The sequence below is a fragment of the Diadema setosum genome, chromosome 20 (assembly GCF_964275005.1).
Source record: "Diadema setosum chromosome 20, eeDiaSeto1, whole genome shotgun sequence".
Taxonomy (NCBI): domain Eukaryota; kingdom Metazoa; phylum Echinodermata; class Echinoidea; order Diadematoida; family Diadematidae; genus Diadema; species Diadema setosum.
The window spans coordinates 7244756-7252521 of NC_092704.1; the positions used below are offsets into that span (position 1 = coordinate 7244756).

A 7766-nucleotide genomic window follows, 5' to 3' on the forward strand; every position below is an offset into this window, starting at 1 on the left:
GTTGCGTGTTTTGAACTTGACCGAAAGATCGGTCTGTATCTGTCCGTCGGGGAATGTTCCGCGGAGACTACGTCTGGCTTCACGGATCCCCTCCGTATACAGACCGAAGTCAATGATGCCAGCTCCTGTGTGGCAGGAGCGCACAGATCAAACGTTACGATAAACCAAATTTCAGACAGCTTTTTTACATTCAAACAAGTTTGACATGACATGACACATTATGCAGCAATATTTGGGGTTAATTTCTCACATTGTGCAATCGAAATACTCACAGTAACTCGGTTATAATGCAGAAATTTTATCCATATCGCAACATCGCCGTTCGCTAGCAGTAAGTCGCCATTTTGAATCTGTAAACCAATCACATGCGAGGTACGTGTTTAGTGAAAAAAAAACACGTAGAAACTACCTCGCATGTGATTGGCTAATAGATTCATAGTGTATGATTCTGGAGTTTGAACGTGACGACGCGACAGGCTGTGTTTTACGTTGAAAATTCGACTAAAATGTTGGATTATTCATTAATCTGGTGAGTGTAATGTATTCTTAAAAGGCTAATTTCACTATACAAGCTTAAATTTGCCGACCTAGGGCCGTGAATTAGACGCAATCGAGAAGGGTGAGGTACCTCACCCAATTTTCCATAGAGACAGTGGTTAAGAACATCCACACAGCAATGGGTACTGCAAGCTTCCGTCTGTCTACGGAGGACAGCGTCAATGGCAAAATATTAAAGAGTCCTCCGGACAGACGGATCTTTCTGTCTAGTTTTGAACATGAGTGTAATCGATATAAGAGAGCGTTTATATGATACCCGATAAAGCACACCATGGCGATCATTTTTTGTCAGTCTGCCTACAAGTGTGTAAATTATACCAACCTGCTGTTCAAAACAGTTGTGCTTGTTTTTGCTCTCAATTATTAGAACAGCTCATACGAACAGCCTGAACAAGAAAAATTAGAGTTTATTACGTAAATGAAGTCGGCCGACTTTAAATAATAAATTCATGTACAGAACGCCAAAAAGTTTTATTGACCACGAAGGGACTCGAACCCTCAATCTTCCGATCCGAAGTCGGACGCCTTATCCATTAGGCCACGCGGCCCGGTCGTGCTGCAGGGGGTTGCATTATAAAACATACCTATGTTGCAGGTGTAAGTAAAAAATGTGCAAGTATTGTAATCATTCATTCTCATTGTTCTCCTGATCTCTTTCACCCCCTCCCCCTCTCTCTCCCTCTTCTAGCTATCCATCGCTATCTATCTATTCATCTATCTATTTATCGTAACTTTTTATCTGTCTGTCTATCTGTCTGTGAGATCTATCTATCTATCTATCTATCTATCTATCTATCTATCTATCTATCTATCTATCTATCTATTTATCTGTGTTGTGCAGTATCTTGAATTAATGCCACACCGAAAACAAGTCTTCTTAGTCTCTCTTTGTATTTTTGAAGTGCAATTCTACATTATAAAGTTTTCTCCTTTTTTTATTAAAAAAATAATAGACTGAACTCAACGGCCGAAGCTTATTCAGAATCGAAGTTGTTTATATAATTATCATCAGTTCAGAAGTTTGCATAAAGCGGAGCTGCTGCTACTGGCTTGTGACAGCATGCGAAACTTTCAATAACTCCCTTATTTCAGGTCCGCTTTATTTTCAATGAAACCTCAACCAGTCTATTCACTTCATTTCAAACTATCGATTAAGGCCATCTTGAAGATGATTTCTATGCACTTTAAACCCACCGCAACACAGCTGCTTCATAGCTTCTCCCCCTCTCTCGATGCATTACACCATCAACACCCCCTCTCTCTCGCAAAGTGCAGAAGATGTCAAACACCTTGCGCACGGCGAAGAGATGCGTAAAAAAAGCTGCCGCAAAAGGGTGTAAGTTAGGTCCTCCCGACAACTGTTCTATTTGATGTGAAGATCGAGCGGAGTATCAAGTGACAATGGCTATATGGCATGTGAACGACGGAGGAGATTTGGCAGATCTGTTCAGATGAGGCCGCTTAGGGACCATGCTGACCCCTTCACGCTGTACTTTGACTCCGGGGCTGTGAGGGTAGAAAGCAACAGAGGGTGCGTTTCTTGAGTTTACGTGAAGACCAGTTGCACCCCATCCCCATTTTCAATTTTGAGCATCGGCTGTTTTTCGCACGATTATGACAATTGCATTTACTTGTTGTCCAACTGAACAATCTTGTGTCTAATAATACCTTCTTCTCTAGTAAGAGAAGAAAAACACATTATGTCCCTAGGATAGGACTTTAATAAACTGAATGTCCCTTGTGTGAGAGAGTCACAACTCACGCACATAAAAGATTCCACTTCAGGTGACTAGCAATCTTCAGGAAACTGTATCAACTCGGCACAGTGTTTCTCTGTCAAGACAACCAAAAGTAGGTTGATTCTTCCGCTCATCAGCCTGCAAAGGAAACAAAATTTAAATCCCTTGAGCGGATGGATTGTCAACAACATCGGAGAAAATATGGAGGAGCGTCTACACTGTATAAAGAATGACCTGCCTCCGTCCCTAGCAACGGTAACGCATCCAGATCCCTGTGGTGTACCCCGGAGGGGTTGCTATGGCGCGAAGTGCTCCCGCCACTACTCCAGAAAAAAAAAAAAAAATCGCTGAGAGGTATGATGAGAGGCTTTTGACTCCGGGAGAGTGGAGGAGGGGAAAGGGAGAAGAAGAGGAAGAAAATGCCTCCCGTCAGAAAAACGCATCTTCGTATCATTCTCTGAAACAGATACCCAGAAGTCGGAATAAAAGGACAGGAAAAGGGCGGAGCGGGGGGAGAGAAAAGTGGTCTGCTCGATTTACCGAACGACAGTTCAAATTAAATTCGGTATCTATGCATATACGCCCACGTCAGGTGTTGACCATATCTTTTTTTTTTCACATGGTGTGGAGATATGAAAGAAGAATATTGACGTTGCAGCTGACTTTAGCAAAAACATAAGAAAGTAAAATAAAACACTCAGACTAATAGTAGGTTTTATCTAGATTACACATAGTCAAAAGAGAGATACATTTGTATGAAATTGTGAGTGTTGCCTTCAAATACCTTATCTGAAATAATCCAAATAGTCCAAATATTTCATAGTAAAGTATCGTCCACTTTCGCTTACGATGAATGGATGAAATACAAACCTAATCGCCTGTGTGTATCTTTGATTAGTGCGACTTCTTCTCTTTTATGGAACTCATAAAAAAACATGAGAGGTGAAAAAAAAAAAAACCTCCAAAATATGACGATATGTAAAACAAAAAGGGAATTTTACCCTATTGAGAGCCCCTAACCCTTTTCCTCCAACATGCCCAAGTATTGATATGCCAAGCAGCACAATTTTCCCTCTTACTCTGTCGGTGTATCATGAATTGGTATAAAAAATATATTTTTATTTCCTGCAATCTAAAGCCGTAGGTATTCTTCAGCAAAAATGCAAACTGTTGCGACCACGAAGGGACTCGAACCCTCAATCTTCCGATCCGAAGTCGGACGCCTTATCCATTAGGCCACGCGGCCGGTCGATGCCTATTATTGTGCAATTGACTATTTTAATCGGAAGTCGAACAAGCAGCCGATGAAATAAAAACCAAAGTTCAACGCCATATAAGCCAGTTCTCAGTTACACCATATAGTTTCAGTCTGAGCATATATGCAGATAAAGGCCATTGCAGACCTTCTCTTGAAACTTGCTTTTGAAACTTGAGGTATTTGAAGAACAGAAGTCTTCGTGAAAACTATTTTATGAATATCCATGTGTGAACTACGTGCACATCGGAGTATGCTCTACAGGTGAACACCAGATATTCTTTTTCAACCATATTATATCAGCAAAAGCCATTTACGCACCACTTACGTGTTAATGCTAATACCACTTCCTGCTTGGCTGTTGTCGACGGTGTACACGACATAAAATTGCTCCTGCGGCAAGAGACCGGTTATGTAATGTATTTGATTGTATGCATGCTTTGTTCAAAAACGTTGCCATTAACAACCACAAAGCTTGCCGAAGGCTTGCCCTCCCTAGCAATAAATAAGCACATTCCTACCTTTGGAACATAAACGGGAGCAGGTGAATAAAGTGCTTCGTTACTTCATTGCAGGAAAAGAAACATCCATCAATTGAAATTAATTACAGAAACGATCTGTTGCTCCCTGTTGTGATATGGTTTTAGGTTTAGTTTAATGTGAGGATTATAGTTAGTGTTATGTTTGAGGATATAATCGTATCCGGGCAATTACCCCCAGAGGGCAATTATCCCCCGGCTAAATACTGGTTAGTAGTAAGGTTAGAGTTAAGATTAGGGTTAGGGTTAGGTTTAGTGTTAGGAGTTTGGGTTTGGGTTAGGATTAGGTTCAGGATTAGGATTAGGATTAGGGCCAGGGGAAGGGTCCGGGGTAATTGCCCAGGGGGTATTTGCCCTAGACCCGATATAATCTATGTTTGGCTTATAGCGTGCAGATATTTCGTGGGAGCAACTGTCGCAGAAGCAAATGTCATGGAACCGTTTTCAAATGCTCTTCTTAGTCATCCATGTTTTGAAAAGTGTCTTTTTTCTGTGGTTCTGAGGTCATTACTGACCACCGACCACTGCTAAGAGTGAACAGATTGGTTTAGCATATATTATCAACAGTTTATGCATACTTTTCTGACAATGATTCTTTTTACAGCCTAGGAAAGCTTGCCCGAGGTTTGTCCGACTTGCACGAAACTGGATTCCAAGTACGTGTACAACGTAGGTCTACTGAAAATGTTTTTGAGGAACAGGTTAGTGAAATAGGTCGTCACTCCTTATACGTCAGGACTGAATAAACATCGGTAAATTTCAATATATTAGTAAATCGGTTTAAAGCTTTTCCACAAATTATACCAAACCACCCAGACAGCGAGCGATAGAGAGAGAGAGAGAGAGAGAGAGAGAGAGAGAGGGAGAGGGGGGGGGGGGGGAGAAAATGAATGTCTTATGCAGATCGCATATTCCAATGTGTCCCCTTTAGATACAGGATCATGAATTAAAAAAATAAATAAATAAATAAAAAAAACTCTATTCGACCGGCGGAATAAACAATAGTCATATCATATACCGTACACGCACTTGCATTTCATACCAGCATAATATATCTCTTTTTCGGATACAATAACATCGAGTAAATCCTGTGCGCCATTGTTCACGTCTGTTATTCAGAATAAGCTAGATTATGTGGGAAGCATATAACAAGGGCAAATCATATCTCACGGATTAGCTATGGTTGCATTCAACAGATCAGAAGGAGCTTAGTCTTTGCGTTATTTGCGTACGTGAGCTACTTTTGAAAATGCTAACAAGGTCAATTTTATCATGCGTCAGTCTTTAAGAGACAAATGTGTATTGCTCTAACATGATCTATTTTTTCTTCTGGTTATGTTGTTAAAAGCATTTATCTTCACTCATTAAAATATAACTTGTGCAGAATATGTAGGGTGAGATAAGCAACGAAACAAACGTAAGAACAAGCTCACACGACACACATACGTTTGGCGGATGTTACTTTAGAAATTTTGTGTAGTTGGATCCTTGTACCCTGGTTGCTTTAGCTTATATCGTATGTGAATATGGATTGTTCCTGAGATTGTACAACCGGGAGTTGCCGTGGGAGTGACAATTGTGCTATGAGATATGTATAGTGAAACAAATAGTCAGTCAGGAATCAAGGGCAGGAGCAGGGGTGGGGGGGTGGGGAGAGAACTTCTCGTTATATCGAAAGTATACTGTGGTTAACCCTTTCTGTGCCATGAAAGGTACTTTGAACAGTGTGTACAACACTATGGGGTTTTCTGTGCTAATCGGCACTCGAAGGACGCAAAGGGTTAATGTTACTACAGCTCCTGCTTCCATCCCTTCTTTCCCGACTCAAGGTGACGTGCAAACTACTAGAGAAACAATTTATATAAAAGCACAATCGCAATAGACACTGGCGTTCATCCTTAAAGGACTAGACATAGAATTATTTGTGAGATGACGTTATGTCATGTATGTCTTATCAAATATGTTAGTCGATCCCGCGCGTTGTATAGGTCTGAGCGAAATGCAGCGGCGATAAACTCTTAGTATTACGATTGAGTTTCGTGGCAGTCGTGCGTAAATGTCAAACAAGGAATGTCATTTTTCACAATAGACATACACATGCATGTATTATACGTGTGTATGTAATATAATTATGTCAATTTGTGAGTATGAAGAGAGTCTGTGCATGTGCGTCTTACCTCCAAGACATACAGACATGCAATTTTGATTCATCCGCTAAAACAATTTCAGTGTATCTCTTGCCGTGCCAGAACCTTCATTTATTTCGTAATAATTCATTCTTTAATGCCCGTATGTTATCACCATTTTTCTGTGAAATTTGGGATACTAAACGTTTTAGTTCTCGCTGTTCAGGCGCATGAACAGCTTTAATAAACACTCCCACTTCAGCTACGAGGAGGTAGTATTAAAGGAGATATGGGAGGAGAGTTTCGGGGTGGTGTTTGACTATCTTCAGTGGCACTGGCAATGCATTCTCATGAGGACCTAATGGTGGTTAAACGACTATTACCATCGCGTATGAAAAGACACTTCTTATATCCATATATACACAACTATATTCATCTCCTTTATTAGTTGATAACTTCCGTAAGCTTCAAGATTGATTCCCGGAAATTTTGCACGCCAGATGAAGAACATAATGAATCTGCTGTTACAGATGCAGCTTGTTGCATTATATTATTTGACGTACGTGTATCCGGCCTGTTTTTTTCCTCATATATCTATAACATGCATAACTCGTGATCAGAAAAAAAACAACAACAAACAAACAAACATCAGAACAGTTCACATATAAGGAAACGCTCCCTTTACGCTTCGACGCCAAGTTTATGTCAAGTTCAAGCAATTAACGTTTAACGTGTAGGTCATATCATAAATCATAACGGCATTTCTTTGTCCTTTGATATCAATATATATATATTTTTTTTTTGAGGGAATGATTTAGTGTACAAACTTAGAGCATGAAATCCGAGTACACTGTTGCTTATGATCTACCATGCTAAATGGCCTAACCAGGGTATGAAAAATACGAGAAAGATATGAACTTGGGTCACGGGCATTTTTCCTTGATCGTTTGTTTTATTTCATTTTGTTTCTATTTTCTTTGGAGCGGAACATTCAAAGTCAAGTTAATTGTTGATTATGTGGAGCAAATTCAGAAGAGGCTTTGATCATGGTTCCCTTTCCCTCCTTCCCTTATCTTTTCTCCTTCCTTCACCCTGTCCTTTCTTCTTCTTCTTCCTTCTCTTCTACATCTTCTTTGTCCTCTCCTCCTTCTTCTACTCCTTTTCCCTCTTCTACTATTACTTCTCCTTCTTCTCATCTCCCATTCCTCCTCCTCCAGTCCTCCATCTTCTCCTTTTATTCTTCTTCTCCTTTTTCCTATTCCATCGTCTTCTCCTCCTTCTCCTCCTATTTCTTCTTCTATACTCTTTTTAGTTCTTGTTGCTGTTGTTATTGCTCTTCTTCTTCCTCTTTTTCTTCTTGCACTTCTTCATTTTTGTTTTTGTTTATTTATTTATTTATTTATTTTTGGCTGCAATGGTGGACTAGTTGTCATGGATGTGTACAACCGTGGATATCTCGTTCCCCATCAGTGATTTCATGTAGCCTCGAGCGACTCTCGTGGCGTCCTTGGAGTACAGAATCACGTGCGCCATTTCCTCGCATCTTGAG

At 40.3% G+C, this 7766-nt stretch overlaps 2 non-coding genes across 2 annotated transcripts; both read right to left on the reverse strand.

Moving 5' to 3' along the window:
- Window positions 1–1033: 1033 nt before the first annotated feature.
- Window positions 1034–1106, reverse strand: Trnar-ucg (transfer RNA arginine (anticodon UCG)). The gene has a single exon. It is a non-coding gene; the product is annotated as a tRNA-Arg (tRNA).
- A 2364-nt stretch (window positions 1107–3470) lies between these two features.
- On the reverse strand, window positions 3471–3543 carry Trnar-ucg (transfer RNA arginine (anticodon UCG)). Its single transcript has one exon. It is a non-coding gene; the product is annotated as a tRNA-Arg (tRNA).
- Between the last annotated feature and the right edge of the window lie 4223 nt (window positions 3544–7766).